At 40.4% G+C, this 21393-nt stretch overlaps 1 non-coding gene across 1 annotated transcript; it reads right to left on the bottom strand.

Annotated features, from left to right (window-relative positions):
* Positions 1-2896: 2896 nt before the first annotated feature.
* On the bottom strand, positions 2897-2969 carry Trnak-cuu. The gene has a single exon. It is a non-coding gene; the product is annotated as a tRNA-Lys (tRNA).
* Positions 2970-21393: the final 18424 nt, after the last annotated feature.

Genomic DNA, 21393 nt, shown 5'->3' with positions numbered 1-21393 from the left:
TTACACAGGCCCGGACAATGATTGTATCCTTCAGGCAAGGTGCAATTAAGCAGGATGCTACAGAGGAAATGAGCTTGTTCCTCTGGATTCAGGCTGTTTTGAGTCTCCTGAGGGCCTGGTGTGATGGAATTGGGTTCAGAATGGGCAGCACTCAGCATGATGGACTGGTTGTTTCAGGTTAGCCGAGGAGAGCTCCAAGACATAGAGTCATGGTACACTCTAAAGGTCCCAGTTCTGAGCTGGTCCTTAAATATTTTGCTAAATCTTGCTAATCACACATTGTCACATTCCACACTACTACTCTTAGCTACAATGGCCGCATAGTGGTCCTATGCTCCCTTTCTTTTAGTCTTTCTTCAGCCAGGCCTTTGCCTGCCCGGTTGTAACCTCTGTCCTAATCTCCCTCCAGCCAGGCCTTTGCCTGCCTGGCTACAGGCTCCTTACAATCTGTTGAAGAGACTCTTTGAGAAACTTTATCCAGGTAAAACAAAAGGTGCAATCAGGGAAACACGAGCTATTTTGATAATGTTGACTGTCATCCCGTACGCACACTGTGACAAACAGGAACTTTTCAACAGGCTTTTGGAGTCTGTAGTTTCCAAAGGATGTCAGTATGTCGTGGGGCAGGCAGATAGACAGAAAATGAGCAACGGTGTTGTGTGTGTGTAGGGTAAATGCAAGGCTCTTGTGGACTCATGGGTGAAATAAGGAGGATATTACCAAGGACATATATGTCACTTTTTGAGTGTTATCCGTGGGGATAACTCATGACGTATTTCATGTTTTCCTTATTTGGAAAGTCTGGTGATCACAGAAAACAAAACCACAAAACCCAAAAATGGTTCACAGTGAATTAAACAGGACCAATGGCTGTTAAATCTGCACACAACTGAGAACCAAACCATGAGATTCCTACAGAAGTCCAGTTGTGAATCAGTTCAGTGAGAGAGGAAACAGGATGACTAGTTTAGGTCAGAAATTGTTTACCCTTGTTCCATTTCATTTTGTTCTTTTAATTTTATGTATAGGGGTGTTTTGCCTACTTAAACATCTGTGTACCACCTTCATACCTGGTACCCATGGAAGCCAGAAGAAGACATTGGATCCTTAAAGCAGGGCACAGATAGACAGACAGATAGATAGATAGATAGATAGATAGATAGATAGATAGATAGTCATGAGCCACCATGAAGGTGCTGGGAACAAAACCCAGGTCTTCTGTAAGAACACCTATGCTCTTAACTGTTGGCCAGCTCATACTCTTAACCAATGAGCTTTCCAGTGATTTTAACTACTGAGTCATCCCATGATCATAACTGCCGAGTCATCCCATGCTCTTAAATGCTGAGTCATCCCAAGCTCTTAAATGCTGAGCCATTCCTCCCGCTCCTCATGCTTTAATTTAAAAGTTTTATTTTCTGACTCTTTTATCATACAATTTAATTCTTTGCCAGATTCATTTTCTCTATAAATGTTGACAGAAGAGTTAATATATATTCCTGGCTGCTCTTAGCCTAACATGCAATATCACTATTACCACTTTAAGAGGAAATATGCTATACACACTTGTATCTTATATCAAAAGCTCACTCTAGGCATTTTAATTTTAGATATCAATTAATTTAACAAAAGTTAGCTTTTCACAAAGAAACAATCTAGAGAAGATGCCTTTGTAGCTGAAGAAATGAGAAGATTTCAATTCTTGGTGTCCTTCAGTAAACATGAATGACATTGTTGCTTCAAGATGCATCTTTAGATATGCAGTGGGAAGATGAGTGTGTTAGCAGTATTCTTATTTTAAACATGAGATTTGAAATGAACTTGGCATCTGTGTGTATGCTGTAATATTTCCTCTGAAGGATTTATTGTTACTTATTAGTAGGAAGATTTCAATCATGTATTTCTAAGAGACCAGAGGATGATTGGCAGCCATATGAATAACAATGACAGTAAAAGTTTTGGCATGGTTCGCATTATATTATTCTGTGAAAAGGCCAGGCAAGAATTTTCATTTAAAATACTCTGTAGTGGTGAAGTCCATATTTTATTAACGTAGTTGACATAACATTTTCTTTCCTCAGTGTTGCTCCTATTGTAAGTTTGAAGGGATCAGCTCCCCATTTCGGCAGCCATGACAGCAGAACATGTACTTGTCTGACCTTGTCTTAGTCACTAGGAGGTCAGATGCCTGCCTCGTGGCAAGGAACCAATTAGAAGTTAGCTGGTGGTGCTATGCTTTATGGCTCTGGGTATGCTTTACGGACAAGCGCACAGCAATGATGCACAGAGCATAGCAACCACCCTGGGAGGGCCAATGGGCCACAACAACCAGTTGACCACTGGTTGGAGGGCAAACCCTCCAAGCCTGGAGCCACAGCAATCCTGAGCCTGTGCATCCCCTAGACACTCCCCTTACACTGACCTATAAGATCTCTATGCAGACGCTTCGAGCTGTCTTTCCTAGCCATCTGCCATGGTGGATGGACGGAAGGCCCGAGCTAACATGGGATTAGCTCGTTAAACAACTATAATACAGCCTCATGCAGTTTGTATCAAGCTTTCGACTCTGCCTGGTGATTGGGGTGACCGAGGTCCTGAGCTGAGATCCTGGAGGCCTGAGCTTCCGGGTGTCTTCCAATTGACTAACCATTTTGTAGGGAGTAACCCTAGCCCCGCCCAATAGTCCTGGGGCAGGTACCAGGTGGACCTGGGGACTCGCCCATAAGGGCGGGGTGAAGGAAAGCCGGCATGACGTAAGGGGGGCTTCTTAAAAGGCTGCACGTGGGGACCGGGCGCTCTCTTTGTTCTGGCTGCGCTGGCTGGGTTCTTAACCTAGCTCTGGCCTGTGTTTCACCCGGCTGTGCTTGGAATAAAGAGACTTTAATCCAATATCTGGCGCCCAACGTGGGGCTCGAACCCACGACCCTGAGATTAAGAGTCTCATGCTCTACCGACTGAGCTAGCCGGGCTGTACAGACATTAAATACAAATGACAGGCCTTTAGAGGAACCAAAGGCCCTGCCATTAAAATGGCTTACAGACGAACCGGTCTGGATAGGGCAATGGCCTTTGACCTCTAAAAAGCTAGAGGCTCTAAAAAAGTTAGTACAGGAACAGCTAGAGGCTGGTCACATAGAACAATCTACCAGCCCTTGAAATTCTCCTGTATTTGTCATCAAGAAGAAGTCAGGTAACTGGAGAATGCTGACAGACCTGAGAGCCATAAATAAGGTAATTCAGCCTATGGGCGCTCTACAGCCTGGAATGCCATTGCCTTCCTTAATACCTAAAGGATGGCCGATCATAGTAATTGACCTTAAAGACTGCTTTTTCACTATACCATTACAAGAAAGTGATAGAGAAAAGTTTGCATTTACGGTGCCAACTCTTAATAACTCACAACCAGTTCGGAGATACCAATGGAAAGTTTTACCTCAGGGGATGCTAAACAGCCCTACCTTGTGTCAACAATTTGTACAACAACCTTTGGAAATAATTCGTAAACAATTTCCACAATCTCTTGTTTATCATTATATGGATGATATTCTTTTAGCAGATTCTAATGAGGAAACTTTAGAACGTATGTTTACTATGGTGAAGGAGGTTCTGCCTAGATGGGGTTTACAAATTGCCCCAGAAAAGATACAAAGAGGAGATTCTATTAACTATTTAGGATATAAGATAGACTTACAAAGAATCAGACCTCAAAAGGTACAAATTAGAAGGGACCGTTATCAAACTCTTAACAGTCTTCAGAAGCTACTAGGAGAAATATCTCAATTACAGACGATCATTGGTGTGGAGGGACATGACTTAAAGCATTTAAAAATGGCACTAAAAGGTGATAAGGACTTAAACAGTCCACGAATATTATCGGCTGAAGCAGAAAAAGAGCTACAATGGGTAGAAAACAGAATATTGGATGCGCATGTAGATCGGATAAACCTTGATCTAGATTGCATTCTGGTTATCTTGCCATCCAGAGAATACCCTTCTGGGATTCTGATGCAGAGGGAAGACACTATATTGGAATGGATATTCTTGCCACATAAGCAGAACAAAAAGTTAAAGACGTATATAGAAAAGATTTCTGATTTGATTTTAAAGGGCAAATTAAGACTTCGTCAGTTGACTGGGAAAGACCCAGCAGAGATTATAGTACCCTTAACTAATGATGAGATTTCCTCCCTATGGAAGGATAATGAATATTGGCAAATAGCTCTCACTGACTTTTTGGGAACAATTAGTAACAACTATCCCAAAACCGACAGAATTAAATTCATAAAAAAGACGGTTTGGATTCTTCCACGCATTGTAAGACAAACTCCCATTTCTGGAGTTCTTACCTTCTACACTGATGCTAACAAAACAGGTAAGGCTGGTTATAAAGCAGGTGAGGTAAGTAAAGTAGTTCAAAGTCCATATACATCTGTACAGAAAGCAGAATTATATGCAATTCTTATGGTGCTCATGGATTTTACAGAACCTCTTAATATAGTTACTGATTCCCAATATGCAGAAAGAGTCGTCTTGCACATAGAGACTGCAGAATTTGTCCCTGATAACACTAAACTAACCTCGTTGTTCTTACAGTTACAGGAAACAATCAGAAACAGAAGTAACCCACTGTACATTACAGGAAACAATCATAACCCACTGTACATCCATATCAGATCCCACAGGTCTGCCAGGCCCACTGGCACAAGGCAATGATGAGATCGATCGTTTATTGATTGGCACTGTGCTAGAAGCCTCGGAATTTCATAAAAAGCATCATGTAAATAGCAGGGGTTTAAAGAAGGACTTCTCCATCACTTGGCAACAAGCCAAGGAGATAGTGAGAAACTGTCCTACTTGTTCCTTTTATAACCAAACTCCACTGCCAGCGGGATGTAATCCTAAAGGCCTTCGGAGGAATGAGATCTGGCAAATGGATGTTTTTCACTTTACAGAATTTGGAAATTTGAAATATGTGCATCATACCATTGACACATTCTCAGGTTTCCAATGGGCTACTGCTCTCAACTCTGAAAAGGCTGATTCCGTTATTACACACCTATTGGAGGTGATGGCAGTTATGGGCATACCGGCGCAGATAAAAACTGACAATGCTCCGGCATATGTCTCCACAAAAATGGAACAGTTTTTCAAATATTATAACATTAAGCATGTCACAGGTATACCACACAACCCTACAGGACAAGCAGTCGTCGAAAGGTCTAACAGGACACTTAAGGAGATGCTCCATAGGCAAGCTGGTAAGTCAAAACCCCCCAAACATAGGTTACATAATGCCTTATTAACGCTAAACTTTCTTAATGCCAATGACAGTGGGCAGACAGCTGCGGAAAGACACTGGACTACGGAAAAAACAGCTGAACTGAACCAACCAGTGTATTACAAAGATGTGCTGACCTCGGTATGGAAACCTGGACATGTATTACGTTGGGGTAGGGGTTTTGCATTTGTCTCCACAGGAGAAGAAAATCTTTGGATACCATCAAAATTGATCAAGATTCGAGTTGAAGGAGACAACCCCCTCGACAAGGATGACTGACAGGTATTTTCTGAGGAACTGCCCTCTATAAGTCAAAGGACATTACATGTATGGATACTCAAGGAAAGAACGTAGCTATAACCATCGAACAAAAGGAACGTGATATACGGTAAAAATTTACAGCTGTCTCTCGAATAACTCTATGTCTATTCATTTCCTGGTCCCTATTCAACTAAATCGAGACTGGATTTAGAGTTGGGTTTGGCTTTCCTACTCTAAAATCCAAGTATGTTATTTAACAACATTTAAAAGTTTCTGTGTTATATCAAGAAGCCAATTGCTATAATACAAAATAAATAAAGAATAAGAGGACTATCTTTGTTTTTCTTGGCTTTTCTTTTACACCCTCTCAGAATCGTTGTTAGTCAAGGTTCATCAAGGTACCTTTTCCAGTACACATACATAAACAAGCGAACATTTCTCTGATGACACTTATGTTTGAGTCCCATACAGCCATCAAGACCCATCCTGACAGCAATCCCTACATGCTCCGGAAAAGGAATTGGACTACACCTTCCTGACTACACTGGATTCAACTCACTCCGTTTCGACTGACACTCCAACCAGAACCTCGAGTGACGACTTCAATCAAGTTGAGGATTTCAACGTAGATCTTCAATCAAACAAATCATCTAACATGGACTAGATATAACTCACTAGAGACTTTCCCTGTACTGGCATTTTTTTTTCCACAGGGCCCCCACATGACCATCTTCGTCCCGTTTCAGCAGGAAGTAACCTAGAAGATGCTACGCCCCCGTTCCCCATTATTGTGTACTAGGGTAGTGTAAGCATAGTTAAGAATGACCTTCTTATTGTTTAGAGTTGGGATTGGAAGAAGGTGTTCAAGTTAGACACTTTTTCCACATGACTTTAAGACTTAGCTAGAATAGACATAGGATGTATCATAGCAGATTATTGTATATTCTTGTATTCCACCCTTATGATTGTTAGTTTTGGATATTTTACACTATTAAGTTTTAATCCTCTCTTAGACTAAAAGGGGAATTGTAGGGAGTAACCCTAGCCCCGCCCAATAGTCCTGGGGCAGGTACCAGGTGGACCTGGGGACTCGCCCATAAGGGCGGGGTGAAGGAAAGCCGGCATGACGTAAGGGGGGCTTCTTAAAAGGCTGCACGTGGGGACCGGGCGCTCTCTTTGTTCTGGCTGCGCTGGCTGGGTTCTTAACCTAGCTCTGGCCTGTGTTTCACCCGGCTGTGCTTGGAATAAAGAGACTTTAATCCAATACCATTTCAATGTTTGCATTGCTAATAACTAAAGTAAAATTTCAAAACAACTGAATATCCATAAATTCTCCCTAAGTGTACATCAATTTAGACTAAGCAAAATTCTCCAGTGCACAATGGCCAGTTTCTTACCCTGTCAATCCCTATGCTACAGACCTAGTCTGTAGAACCCGACACATTTCATGAAACACTTCAAAGCCTCCTATGGCTCCCAGCAGCCCTATAACAGATGCTGAGCCATTTACAACTGAACTCTGGCTTTCTTGCCATCTAATTTGTCATTAAACTCCCCATTATGTCTCCTTTGTTGGAGGCACACCTCACTAGCTGGCATGACCTTTTAATTTACTGAAAGTCACTTTACCTCAGACGCTCAGTTCGCCTATTGTTGTGGATGGGAATTTTAACAATCTTGTCCTGATTGGCCAGTTCTCTATCTAGAGGCAGTTACTTCCTCCTCGATAATTTTATAACATTCTGTTACTGTCTCCACTATACACTTATTGTGCCACATTGTAATTCTATGCTGATTGCTCTGATTTACGATGTGACAGGCACAGGGATGTGTCTTAGCGCTTCTGGCAGTTAAATGTTGATGCTTGGACTGTTCAAAGATTCAGGGGTTCTGAAGTAATGAGGGATTTGCATGAAGGTCTCCATTTAAGGAGACTTGGCACCCCCCCACCCCCGTGATGAACACCAATTATTGGCTGACCAATGTAGAGGGGTCAGTCCTGAAACTATATACACACAAAGAACAAAAGTCAACTCACCAGGTTGTACCTATGCACACGGACACACACACATAGTCATGCATGCATGCAGGTGTGCACACATGTAAACAACAATAATAAAGAAAAAGATCCTATCAACTTGAGAGTCGGGGGTGGCTTAGAGGGGCTGGAGAGAGTAAAGGGAAGAGGAGAAAGTGATGTAATTCTATTCCAATTAAAAACATATTAAAATAATTTTAAAAAGTTGAGTGTGTGTGCATGTGTATGTACTTGCTTGCATACGTGTGTGTGTGTGTGTGTGTGTGTGTGTGTGTGTGTGTGTGTATAGTAAATGCTCCAAAAATTGTGCCAAGATGATTAAGGCAAAATGGAAGGAAGGATGTGGAGAACTGGCAATTAGTTGACGATTATAGTTGACAATTATGACTAGAGCTCTCTGGGTCAAATGAAGTCTTACAAATTGGTTTATGAGAAATTCTTCACTGTTGAAAAAAAAGTGCTTCCAATGACAACTTCTTTCTTCTTTTTCACTCCTTTTATTTTTCAGGGAGTATTCTTAGGATTGCATTCCAAATAAGTAAATAGCTGGGCTTTTACATTTATATTTAAAAATAACTCCACAGATGGTCTTCAAACTTTCTAAGAAAAAAAAATCTTTGGAAGTAAATCAAACAGAAAATTTCCTAACCTAAAAACATACCCCTCAAGCTCAACAAAGTTATGGGTATGAGGTAACTAGGGATAATTAGACTTTGATTAATTAGTTCTTTGATTTTTGTAGTTACCACTTACCAAAGGAAATATGGATTTGCTGTTTTAAATATATAAACTTCAGTAAACACTAATACTTATCCTTAAGATTTACATATTTATTTCTTTGTCTTCATTGAATATAAACCTTGGCCACTGTTGCAAATATTGCATCTTTTTTATTATCTGCTTTGGTAGTTTAACCTGTTTTTTTTCTTTTTGGGAACTTTATACATGTGCTTAATCTATACCATTTGCACTCCTCTCTCTCCCTCTTGCAATGCCCCGTGACCCCTGCTCTGTCTCAATTTTGTAAACTCTTCTATTACTATTCTTACAAGCACTGTATTTGAAAATGCAATCATGCCAAAGGATGTTCAAATGAAGACAGAATTTTGGGGAGATATGGGTGAGTTACTTATATAAAAGGAAATAGATGAGTTAAAGAATTTTCAAAGAAAATTATGAATTAGGTGGAGATAAAACAACTCAAATGAGTAAGAGTTGAAGAAGTAGGTGATGAGATTATTTTGAATCAAAAGGACATCAATGCAGATTTCCCTGTTATTTGAATGATGCTGTATTGCCTTCTGTATGAATACAGGAGATCTGCATGAAAGGCAACTTATGGTTCCTTGACTTGAAACAAAATTCTCTGAAAACTGTCATAAAAGATTAATGGTTGGAAATGTGTTCAAGCTGTTTTTATCTGCTTTAGATGGTTCTGCTTTGTTTTATTAGTTTGGGGTATGAAGGTATCATAGAATTAGGATGTAAGTCTAAGTTATATACTGCTATTCGTGGAGAGAGAGAGAGAGAGAGAGAGAGAGAGAGAGAGAGAGAGAGAGAGAGAGAGAGAGATTTGTAGAGTTGGAAGTCAGTCAGCCATGAGTCTTGGTCATTCCTAACATTCGTGTTGCAATTATAGACCTCAAGATTTTGTCTCCTGATACTGTTGTTGCTAGTCACACAGACACCAAAGTAGGCCAAGGCAACAGCAGGGTTACTTTGTAACTGACTTATCCTCTGGGAGAAGGGATTGCTTGTGGTATGGTACCTTCAATGGCTTCTGCTCATTCCAAATGTTCTGAGGTCTTGGCTTCTCTTGGGATACAACCCACAGTGCTTGCAGGTGTCATGGAGACCGTTATGAAGCAGGGCAAATATCCTCTAAAATCATGCTGCCAGCACAGCTGTGGGAATAGACCTCTGTGTTTGACCCTGAAATTCATATTGTTCCCTCAGCACTCATAGCATTTGGGGAGCAAATTTCTTAGATTGAGCATGAAATAATATTTTAGGCTCTTCCCCTTCTTGAAAATAGAGATTCTCTAAGTAAGACCTATATTAATAGAAAAGTAAAACTTGGTGTTGTAGTTGTTTGATGTACAAGAAATTATCTGTATCTAAATACTGCCTTTTGGGAAATTGAAATTGGACATGGATAGTATTCTAACATTTTGAGACACAATGGCTTTCTGACCAGCCTGTAAAATTAACTTTTTCACGCTAGTCAGTAAGTTCTCATACTTATGCTATCTTGATATTTGAGTTATGCAGGTCATATAAGAGTTCAGAACACTAATTGCTGACTAATGGGTACAACTGACACTAGACAAAGATCAAATACTGGAGCTTTCAGGAAATTATGTATCTATATCTACACACACACACACCCACACCCACACATCCACACACACAATTATATATGTATTTGTTGGTAAATAGTTTTACTAAAAATGCAGAACTATGTTGAACAATTTCCAAATAAGTAATGCAACAATGTAATGCTTTTGTAGACATTATACTAGGCCATACATAGAAAATAAACTATAAATAGTTCTATTCAAGAAATAATCCTGTGTTTAAGGGTAGTGGAGTGGATAATGCAACTACAATAACACTTTTACATACACTGGAAGATATAGTTTGCTTTAGCAATGCACTGCAGTCTTTATTGACTTTTTAGGTATTTTCTATCCCCTCAAATGTTACATGAAATATTTTACTTTGACAAAATATATATGCACAGACTAAATAAATTGGGATTGCTGACTAAGAAAGAAAAATTGGGAATTAGACAGCAAAAGAACCATAAAAAGTAATTTAAGCTTTATATGTCTATAAAATGCTCCAAAGTAACACCATTAATTCAGAAATGTTCACAATTTTGAAGAAAGATTCCGGCGTAGGCAAATCTATTTATAAACATTTAACAATCTAGAAGCGATAACTATCCAGGGATGTAGAATTTTAATTAAATGCCTAGAGGCAATCTAATCTGATGTAAGTGAATCTAAATTTATAAAGAAAGCAATCAGTTACAGTTACAAATACAGCTATAGATAATGAGACTGAATTTCAAACGTGATATAAGGAAATGAATGGCGTGCCCATTAGCCTCTACTTCATTTGTTCAATAATTGCCTTCCTCCAACTATTCCTCATTTGTTGCAGTTCTTAAGGGGGTTACTTTTTAGAGGGGATGGATGCATGCAAACTGTCTAGACTATGTCTGATTTAGTTAACTATTCTAATAGAGGATCAAGGTTGTGTTCCAGCCAATTTCTGTTAAAAGCCGCCACTGAGTCTACAGGGAAGACTTAGGGTGGATACTAAGGGTTGAACAACTAATATCCCTTCCGTCCCCAGAAAGTAACAGCCTAGACAGAAATCCATTGAGAGAACTCTAAAAAACGGTGCTAAGGCATGGCATATTAATTAGTCATCAATCTCATTATCAGGGGAGGGCATTTAAGGTAGCCTCTCCTCTGTTGCTTAGATGGTTAGTTGGTGTCATCCTTGTAGCTCTCCAGACATTTCCCTAGTGCCTGATTTCTCTTTAAACCTATAATGTCTCCCTCTATTATATTATCTCTTATCTTGCTCTCTTCTGTTCTTCCCCCAACTCAACCTCCCTGCCCCATCATGTCTTCCTCACCCCTCCTCTTCTCCCCTTCTCATTCTCCTAGTCTCCCCCCATCTCAATTTGCTCAGGAGATCTTGTCCCTTTCCCCTTCTCCAGGGGACCATGTATGTCTCTCTTAGGGTCCTCCTTGTTTCCTAGCTTCTCTGGCAGTGTGGATTGTAGACTGGTAATCCTTTACTCCATGTCTAAAATCCACATATGAGTGAGTACATACCATGTTTGTCTTTTTGTGACTGGGTTACCTCGCTCAGAATGGTTTCTTCTAGTTCCATCCATTTGCCTGCAAATTTCACGATTCCATTGTTTTCTATGGAAGGCCTCACCCTCCCTTGGGAGCAGTAAGGGTATGGGATAGGTAGGGTGTTAGTTGGGGAGGGGCGGGGAGGAGGGGAGGGAAAGGGACCTGGGATTGACATGTAAAATAATTTTCTTTCTAATTAAAATTAAAATAAATAAAATAAATAAATAAGAAAATCATCGGGAAAAAAAAAAAAAAAAACAGTGCTATGGATGCTGAAGAAACCATCCACAGGTGATGGCTTCTCTCAAAGATGAGGGTCAGGAAGGACTCAGTTTCATGGCCACTAGCAGTTTGACCATGCTCCAGTGATAAACTGGCAACACAAGTTGGATTTTTTTCTTCTTCTTCTTTTTTTTTTTTTGGTGGCAAGTAGGTCACAAAAGTATGTGTGGGGTGGCTGGGTGTGCAGACCTGGAAGGACTGGGAAGTGAGTGTGATTGGGGCACATGATGTGAAATCCGAAAATAATCAATGTCTGGAGCCATGGCAGAAATAACCTTAGACCTGTCAGATACTTGGGCTGCTTCAGAGAAAGTTGCCAGCATTTTATGGATAACCCGTTATGTTAAAAGAATAGCTGCCTTCCGTTCTTCCCTCCCCAAATAGCATTTGGGCTCACAGAAGTAGCTTGGAGAAAGAAAGAAACATTTCCCGGTCAGGTTACCTAGCAACCCTTCCCGCCATGCATTCTCTAACCCGACAAACATCCAGCCCTACCTAGACACCTGTACTCTTCGACCTTGCCAAGCATCCTGCACTCCCCGCTTGCCTTCAAGGACTCACGCACAGGGACATTCCACAGTCTGGTTATCAGGCAAATGGCCTCAGATGGCCTCTCCCTGCCTGCCAAGCTTCCTGTTTAGCACCCCTATATAAGAAGGCCTCTGTGAAAAATGAAAATTTGCAGCTTGATCAGAGACCTGTCTTGCTGTCTTTCTATTGTCTCCTGATCCTTTCTTTCCAGGTTCTCTGGTGCCACGGCACATCGGGATGTGAGTAGTGCCCCAAGGGCTGGGGCATTTCAGTAAAAATATTATGTTGGGGGCAAAAGGGTCCTATACCCACTTGAGTTTTAAAGGCAAAGGATTGACAATGACATGGACCAGAACAAGAACGTATGAAGGACTCGGGCAAGTTCAAAGAGGGGGAGGTGGTCTGGAATAATAGGGGAGCTTGAGATTTTATTTATTTATTTATTTATTTATTTATTTATTTATTTATGTATACAACATTCTGCCTCCATGTATGTCTGCAGGCCAGAAGAGGGCACCAGATCTCATTACAGATGGTTGTGAGCCACCATGTGAGCTGGGAATTGAGCTCAGGACCTCTGGAAGAGCAGCCAGTGCTCTTAACCTCTGAGCCATCTCTCCAGCCCCGATTTTATCTTTTTTTAAAGGGAAATTTAGTCTATTTCCTCTAAAATAAATTATATTAAGATTTCAGTTGTGCAAGATGAAAAAATTCCAAAGCTTCCTGTACTTCCTTAACTCTAAAGGGTTAAGGCTTCCTCCCATTTCTGCCTTTGCTTAAGGTAAACCTGTCTTGCTGGCGGTTGATCCCACTGGCCAGCTGATTAGCTGGACCAATTGGAAAAGCGCTTACTGAGGAGATAGTGGCACGCCTCCACCTCGAGGTAGATTCCATTCATCTGGCCATGAATCTGGCCATTCATCTCCCGTAATAAGCTTTCAACGTGCCTTGTACAAACCCTTAAATTTTTGTTGCGCACATAGCATCATTCTAAATGTTCCTAATACACATACAGACACCAGACCATTTGGGGAGGTAATGAACGTATTTGGAATGTAGTGTGGCCTCCTATATAATGTATAAATATTCAAATTCATCAATTGTATACATTGACTATGCGCAGTCAGTTTTGGTAGGTCAACTAACTATGTCTTAATACAGACAGATGTTAAAAATGAGTTAGCACACACATATGTCTGCTTATGTTAACTGGTTTGGTCAATACATTTGGGCTATATTCTTCATTACCATATGGTGCTGTGGGCCAGGGAGAAGAGTCTTCACCTCTCCCCTTACTGCCTGTGGCTAGTGAGAGAGGAGGCCCTTAGGTCACGAGAGTGGGAGACTTGGCACTGTATCTCACCTGGGCAATACAGAAGAGCCGACCCTCTGGCTGGGACCACAAGGGAGCCAGCCCAAAGAGCATGAGAGCTGACCCCACCCTCCTTTTTGGCCTTGTGGTGGCATGGATGAGGAAAGATGCCCAGTCCCCAAATGTGTTTTGATACCTGTGGTGGGTGGGACAACTGGCTTCAGGGTCATGACCATCAGAGGACTGGATGCTCATTGGATGCAGTCCAGGGAAAAACAGGCCTTGCACCTCACCTGGGGAGCACACTAAAGCTGACCCTGTTGGTGGGAACTCAGGTGAGCTGGTCCTGTGGATGTGAGAACAGGTGAGTGGCACCGCCCCTCCCTCATATGCCAAGAATCACCCTTGCCTGATACAATGATGTATTAGACATAAATGTCCCTCCATAGGCATAAAAGCCAGAAAACAAAACAAAACAAAAATGACAAGGACAACAGCAAAACAAACAAACAGAAGAATTTGAGATTCTGGACAGAGGTGACTAAGTAAATAAACTGTGGCTATTCCCTATATATCATGATTAGTCTACTGAAAATACTGAAAATCAATTATTTTGTGGGAACATGGCAGCTGGGACCATCATATTGCCATTATTTTCAGTGTGAAAATGTACTCTCTGTAACCTTTAAGCTCCCGATTACTATGAAAATACCTAAGGTATAGTAAAACCCTTACGTATAAGAAAATATCTCTATGGATATGTGAAGGACCAGAAGGCATGGTTTCCTGAGTGTATAACAATGGCCAGTTTGATAGCTGCTCCATTTACAGTACAGATGCTTCACAGACTACATGCAGACACAGCCTGCAAAACAGAATACACACCGGAGACATGTTTAAAACAAAGACAGACTTATGTCAGTAATTTTATTCAAAACAGAGGAGTTGAAATTCAAATTTTGGAGAGGGTAAAAAAGGGGGAAGGGGAAATGCTGAAATGATCTATTTCCAGTTACAAAACTGGTGGTACACGTAGACGCGTGGCAATAAACTACTTATTCCAGGTAAAATCTCAGAGTCTAAGAAACAGTTATGAATTCACCATGATGTGGCTCCCTGGAACAAAACAACTTTGAAGAAAATGCTCAGAAGTCACAGTTCATTCCTTAAAGTAAAAACCTCTAAGAGTCTGCAGTTCTTCATACATGCTTTGTTAGCCAGTTTTCCATTTGTGTGAAAATCATCCAAGGGACACAGCTTGACAAGGTCCAGTTTTACGGTGCTTACTCTTTTCCATATGTACCCACGAGTCCAGCATGGTGGCAATAGGAATGGGTGGCACACGCTGCTCATCCCTTGGTGGCCAGGGAAGAGGATGAGAGCATACCTATGTTAACAGATTTTTTTCTCCTTCCTATTTAACTTATCTGGACAGCTGTGATATGGGATGATGTCACAAATATTTAGTATATGTCTTACACTATCTTAAGTCTTCAGGTTAACTCATACATGTGTTCATTAACACAAGACAAGACAAAACAAAATGTAAGTTTTCTCTAAAATATAACCAGAGCCCTGGGCCACAGTTTCAACCAGAGATTCGTATCAAACTCTGGACAATAGGTCCAGCTATTGTCACCAAACAAAAATAAACAAACTTACAAAGAAAATAATTGTAATCAGTATGTTCATATTGGAATGGTCTCAGCTCAACTTTGGCTACTGATTTGATTTAAATAGAGGAGGAAACTGGGCACAGGCAGTCTTGACCAAACTGTAATAATAATAAAAATAATAATAATGATCATTTCCATGTTGGTTGTATGAGGTGGTTGCTACAGAAGTCTTTATGGCTTGAGGGGATGATCAGCTTCAATTTCTTTTTTTCATTTTGGTTTTCCAGACATGGTTTTTCTGTATTGCTTTGGAGCCTATCCTGTAACTTGCTCTGTACACCAGGCTGGCCTTGAACTCACAGAGATCTGCCTGCCCTCTGCCTCCCAAGTGCTGGGATTAGAGGCCTGCCTTACCACTGCCTGGCTCAGCTTCAGTTTCTATAATGTGGATAGTTGCTTTTGCTTAGGAGACTGACTCCTTTACAAGGTGATCCATCTGGAAGATTCCACGGTTCCTAGAGTCCAAATAATTTCAAGTTCAAGACAATGACTAGAGCCTTTTCATGGCTAAAACACTCCTTAAGGCCCTCTGTTTTTATCCTAAACTTGTTGACAAAGAGAGTACTAAAATCCCCCAGTTAGTATTAACTTTGTGCCTTCACTTTTGAAGGCAGATGAAATAGACTAGTACATTTAGGGTTAATCAACCTCGAATCATGTTTTTAGACAGGTTATTTCTTGAATGACTGACAAGCCTACAAGCAGGGTTTGGCCAGAATCTGATCCACAGTTTCAAGACAAAGGAGATTTCTGTGTTTACCTAATTATTCTTAGGTAAAAATTAGGAGTCAGATATCGGGGTAAGAACTGTAATGATCAGAGAAGTGGTGGAGAAGTGACCAGTGACCTCCTATATCTTCTATTCCTCCATCCAAAGGGACTGGAATCCTCTCTAAGCTCTGCTATAGTAATCTCTGCCTCTCTATCTGTCCTTAGTCCTCCAAAACCTCTATGGTTAATTTTGGTCCTCTAAAATCGAACTCCCCTGTGATCAAAGCAAACTTTATTGTCAGAATGTGACCAAAATATCACATAATAGGAGAAGCAAAAATAAAGTAGAGGGCCCAGGCTTTAGTTTTCTTGTGGTTACTAGCCAGGCATCTCCAGACCCAAGTGAAAAAAGCTTCTTGTTTCAGCCAAAGAACTTTCTGGGAACCTGATGTACTATCGCCAGCAACTTTCAAGATAATCTTTACCTTGGCTGGCACATAGTATGACTCCCTCCCCCAAACATCCAGCATAACATTTTAGCAATTTTATTTGGACTGCAGTGTGAAACTTCTCTTTAAATGTCATTTTGTGAAGGTGTTGAATCGAATCCTAGAGGTACAAATGCAAATTTTTCATACCTCGACTTCAGCCAAAAAGCATGGCATCAAGAAATGTATTTTTAAGAAGCTTGAATTTATAAAAATAGGCTACCGGGAAAATATTGACCAGGAAGTTTCTGTGGTATGGATTTACATGTTTAAAAAATCAGATAGGTCTAGAGAATATGATCCATTAATGAATCATATTTATATCTTTAAGGAAAGAAATTATAGCAAAAACCTGAGAAAAAGATCTAGAAATCTAAATTTCTAGAAATATCATATACAATGAAGTAATAACCTTAATGAATAAGTTAAAATCAATATCAGAAAGGGGGGAAGGGAGATTTAGATGATCCTGTTGAATTTTAGTTCACTAATTATAGGCAAAAAATTTGGCAGTTGAAAAAAAAATTTTTTTTTGTTTTGTTTTTGTTTTTTGAGACAGGGTTTCTCTGGGTAGCTTTGGAGCCTATCCTGGCACTCGCTCTGGAGACCAGGCTGGCGTCGAACTCACAGAGATCCGCTGCCTCTGCCTCCCGAGTGCTGGGATTAAAGGTGTGTGCCACCAACCCCGGCTGAAAAAAAAATTTAAGAGCAGATTTTTATCAAAACACAATGAAGAATGAAGTACGAAAGAAGAAATGATCTCCTCAGTAAATGCTGGAAGCTTCTATATTCGCTCACAGAATGAAAATGCGCCCTTTATCTACCATCACATATAAAAATCAACTCAAACATAAATATATGACTGGAAACTATAAAACTACAAAAATAAAATCGGTAGGAAAAAGAGTTCCGGGATATTTTTTTGTTCAATGATTGTTTTTAAACCAACAAAACCCCCAAACTAGACAGATGGGATGCGTCAGGCTAACAAGCATCTGCATAGAAAAAGCCAGCTGTATCGCAATGGCGATTTGTAGGATGAGGGGACACCTTCCCAAACCGTGTAACAGACAGAGGAGAGCCCACTGTGAGGGCATGAAAGCAGGGAACCGGCCTCAGCCCTTGCTCACCCCTGCTAGGGGTGAACTAGGCAGGGCAATGCTGCAGAGCTCACCCTGCTGGTGAGGACAGGGCGGAGCCCGTGGGCTGACCAACCCTGCAACTGCCCGGGCCCAGAACCAGGGTTAGGAGTTGGCTCACCCATCTGCTTGATCTGCACATGAAGGGGCGGGTCCTGCTGACCCAAAGCTTCAGGATCTCCATGACACAGGGCCACAGCAGGATATCCTAGAGGAGTCCCAGCATCCATGGTGTAGCAGAAACCAGGGGCCTGGAACCAGACCAATGACTGTTTGCAATGAACACTTGCAAGTAAAGATGTATGGATAAAAAGTTTACTGTGTGATCCACTGTCACACTACAGCTTCCGTGATGAGTTTTATTCCATTTTTTCTCTTTATTTTATTTTGGGGGGAGGTTGCAAGGGCAGCAGGTAGAAACAAAGTGTCAGGTAACGAAGGGGATTGCGATGCTTGTTGTGAAAGACACAATGAATAAATAAAAAGGAAGTTTAAGAAAAAGTAAAAGACAAACCCTTTTATATGATAAATGTATACGATTTTGATTTTTAACAAATACAGTGTTTTTTTAAATAAAAAATTTAAGGGAAGATTTATACGAAAGAAAATTGTAAGATTTAAAATGTTATTTTCTCCAAGCTTTATCATTGGGTGACAGTTTAGATCTGATCAACGATGCCCATTCACAGTGTGAAAATCCCCAATGAACACAGATTCTTAGGAACATTTATCCTCACCCGGAAGCATCACTGACCCACCATGAAACTGGAAGAGAAATGTATCAATGTGAAAATCTTTGAGAGATTAAAAAGTAATACCCACAGGAGATTAAACAGAATTTTCAATAATAGTAGGATGATCACAAATGGCTACCAGGAGGGACTGAGAGAAAATGGCGACAGAATTAAAATTTTGCCAGTCAACCAAAGTATCAGGAGTGATGGTAGAACTAGGAGGTTTTAGATTTTGAACTAATGACTAGTAAAATAATTTCATAACTCCTTAGGTAAGTTTAAATAATTGCTCATAAAACGTACTAGCAGTTGTTGCAACTAAAGTGGATGTTCAATTGTGAGTGGAACTAAGCTATATGAGTGAAAGATAGCAACTGGACTTAGGAACAAATTCTAAAATGTTTGTTTTCTTTTAAAGAAATAGGCATTGATTAATTTCAGATTTTTAAATCCATGAATATTTAAAACTACAAATAACTTACTAGAGAATTATAAAATACAACTTCGCAATGGCTAACATGATTGTCACCTTCTCAGGACTTAGAAACACCATGGAAATACACACTTGGATGTGTTATGAGGATGTTCCCCCTGGTGGTTGCCCAGTCAACAATGCTGGATTCTTCATCAGTCTCAATCTGACACTGTAAGCCTAGAAGATCCCTGGGGAGTTGCTGCTCTTCACTACAGATGGCAAAGCAGAAGAAACTGGAGTCTTTGCTCGGTAGAGGTAGGCAAAGCCAATACCAATAGACACACTCAGGGAGAAGTAACACTTAGCAGTATTTAACACTCCCCTCTTCTCAAATGTCTTTACCTTAGGGATGCCCTTTGGATGCTCAGTTTGAGGGCAAGTCATACATTGCTCATACATTGGGAAGCAACCTCATATACTTTTCCAAAGGTCTATCATCTAGGTTACTGTGACTCATCAACCTGACAGTCATGATGAGTCCACAATTGGTAAAATAATTTTTCCTCTGATTTCTTGCTTTTTATGATAACATGACCATTATATTTATAGGTACTCTAGAAGAGATGTCTGTTGTAATATAATTTTAGGTTTTAAGGCTATAAGATAACCAGTAACACTTTCTTATTACTATGATTTCCATGTATTTACTAAAAAAGATAGAAGATGTGTTTGTTTAATAAGAATCCCGAAACCCTGAGGTAATCCACTTCCTTTCTGCATCAGGCTCCACTAACTATTCATCTTAGTTTAGTGTGATTGCCAGTCCCAATATTACAGTTTTTAATGCTCCTATATTGGTTCTGTTTCTTCACCACTATGCAAGGCAATCATTTTTATGAATGACTATTATTTAATTTTTCCCAGCCTCTAGAAGATATATTGAATTTTGAATTCTTTTAACCAAATTAAATATATAATATCTCAAAATACCAACGATTTATAATATGTTAAAAAGGAAGGATACACCCAACTCCCTAAGAGCCAATTTCTACTAACGACTTTATGCAGGCAGTAAGTTGCTGCCTGTGAAAATTGAAGTGAGCAAATGAGACCCAAGAGGCAAAAATAAGAACAACTTTCATTTTCTATGTCAAGGTCAATCTAGACGCAATTGTTTTAGATACTCAGGTGATGATCTTGATTTTAGATATTCCAACTTAAAAGACAGATGCTTGGGTGGCGCTTGATGACACTGCAATCCACTGATGTCACTTTCACACTTGGGTCTCACTCAGCTAGGCACCACCTGCTGAAATTGCTAGAGAAAGCTGCAAGGGTTACAGGGAGAGGACGTGGAGGTGTGTGACAACAGAGTGGTAAGGCAGGTAGCCTCATGGAGGGCAAATGACAGTTCCAAGTTGACTTGAGATTGGTTTTGGAAAAACAGCAGCCAGGCCAAGCGTTTATCCTAGTTTACTTTCTATGGCTGTGACCAAACACATTGTGACAAACACAATGACCAAAAGCAACTTGGAGAGAAAAGTTGTTATTTGTCATCTTGTTGTTTTATTTTTAATCCTATATGTACAGTCCATCATGAAACGCAGTCCAATTAGGAAATCAAGGCAGGAACACCGAGGCAGGAACTGAGGCTGAGGACATGGAAGAATGCTATACTCTGGCTTGCTGAACTGGTTTTCTTAGACAATCCAGGTCCATCTGCCTAGGCAAAGCACTCGGCAGTTGTCTTAGCCCTCCATGTCAATCAGTAAAATGCCCCACAGACTTGCCCACACTCCAACCTGATAGAGGCAGTTTCTCAACTGACATTCACTCATTTCAGCTAGTGTCAAGTTGACAAAAAAACAGAACCAAAACAAAAGCAGCACATCACCTCTGTAGTGCTTTGCTTATCTTGTCTTACTAAGGTCTGTGATCCCTGGGAAAGGCAAGATTACATTACAAGGCACTCCTTGAATTTCTAGTGGAAAAGACCACAACAGCTCAACTGTCCAGATAAAAGCAATAGCAGTTAAGCTACAGATGACTGGGGTTCGTAAGTCATAGGTTGGTACAAAAGCTTCATTTGACCCATAGCTATGAATGTACATCTCACATGAGAATGTATTCTTTGAAGTCTGCCATCCTCCTCAGGAGCTGAGTGGCCTAGAAAAATATCGACTTCATTCTCATCCAATACAAGGATTTCTAGTGTTGAAAGCACTGAGACGCTATAAACATAATACTCCTCAGTGGGTGAACCTCCATAATTTGAAGGCAAATTTTGTTTAACATAAGTGAATAAAATCTTAGCAAATGCATATATTCTACTGTGAGGCAAGTGAGAATGAAAGGAATTAAATTCATTATCACAGTACAATTCTATTAAAAGCTCAAAAAGAAGAAGTAACTTCGCTTAGGTGTAAGCGACATGATAAAAGGGTAGATGTAAGTGTATAATTTTGGCCTGTGCATTGTCATAGTCAGGGTTTCTGTTGCTGTGATGAAACACCATGACTACAAAGCAAGCTGGGGAGGAAAGGGTTTATTTGGCTTACACTTCGTTATCCCTGTTCAGCCTCAAAGGAAGTCAGGATAGGATCCTGGAGGCAGTAACTGATTTAGAGGCCATGGAGGGATGCTGCTT

Source organism: Cricetulus griseus, chromosome 10 (assembly GCF_003668045.3).
Source record: "Cricetulus griseus strain 17A/GY chromosome 10, alternate assembly CriGri-PICRH-1.0, whole genome shotgun sequence".
NCBI lineage: Eukaryota > Metazoa > Chordata > Mammalia > Rodentia > Cricetidae > Cricetulus > Cricetulus griseus.
This window is presented reverse-complemented; position numbering and strand designations above follow the sequence as displayed.